The sequence below is a fragment of the Sapajus apella genome, unplaced genomic scaffold (genome assembly GCF_009761245.1).
Source record: "Sapajus apella isolate SASKATOON/1434 unplaced genomic scaffold, GSC_monkey_1.0 scaffold25, whole genome shotgun sequence".
Classification (NCBI taxonomy): domain Eukaryota; kingdom Metazoa; phylum Chordata; class Mammalia; order Primates; family Cebidae; genus Sapajus; species Sapajus apella.
Window position 1 is genome coordinate 26,115,601 of NW_022436965.1, and position 1,235 is coordinate 26,116,835.

Consider the following 1,235-nt stretch of genomic DNA (forward strand, 5'->3'; position numbering starts at 1 on the left):
ACAGGTGTATGCCACCATGCCAGGCTAATGGTTTTCTATTTTTTGTATAGACAGGGTTTTGCCATATTTTCCAGATTCGTCTTGAACTCCTGGCTCAAGCCATCCCCCCACCTCAGCCTCACAATGTGTTGGTATTACAGGCATGTGCCACCTCGCCTGGCCTGAATGGCATTTTAAGAGGATCAGAAACAGGAAAAAGTATGGGCTTTGCAGAAATACAGGTAGGTGCGGCTGCAGCATGAAATATAAATAGGCAGAGACAGGAGGCATGACTGACAGGTGGAACCAGATTGTAAAAAGTCTTATATGCCAATTCAAGGGAATTATGATATTACTCTAAAGGCAAATGGGCAGAACAGGAAATCAAATGAAGAATTTTAAACATGAGTAACATGATCAGGTTTCTTTTTAAAAATGAAAACTGTGAGTAGTGTGAAGAGACTAAGGGCAGGAGACAGGGATCTTGTAAGAAACTCTGGTAAAAGATCAAGGACTAAACCAAGTAGTATCTGAGGAAATGAAAAAGGGAAGCTGGACCTGGAAGATATTACTGGGTTGACTAGAAGGCTATCTAGCATAGTGGTGGCTCTGGAGTTAGACATTCTTTTGTCCACTGTGTAAACTCTAGGAAGTAAGCTAACAATCTATTTCCTTAACCATAAAATGAAATAAACATTAATACCTTCCTCATAGGTTTGTTGGGAGGATTAGGGGTAGGTTGGGGGAAATACAACGCACAAAAAGCATTTAGCACAATGTCTGGTGGAAAATAATGCTCAGTTATCACCAAGAGATTGGGCTACTCCTACTAAGTAGCTCTTGAATAAGGCCTGCTTCTGCTTTTCAATCCTAACAATGCCCATTGTTTAGATGAGTGGTTCTCAAAGTGCGGTCTCCACACTAGCAGCTGCAGCAGTCCCAACTGACAACTTGTTAAAAATGCAAATTCTCAAATCCCACAAAGAACTACAGTCAGAAACTCTAGGGGCGGGGCCCAGCACTTGGTAGCCTAACAGGTCCTCCCAGGTGATTCTGTTATATGCTGAAGGATGAGAATTACTAGGGTGTCCCTCCTACCAACAATTCCCTTTTTAATTTATCTTCCAGATCAGTCACCGACTTCCTAAAACAACGTGCCTGCCAATGCCACTCCCAGATAGACCAGTACATAAATACCACCTCTCAGTTTTAGGAAATGTTGGCCAAGTCTCTTTAACCTATATTTGGGTCTCAGT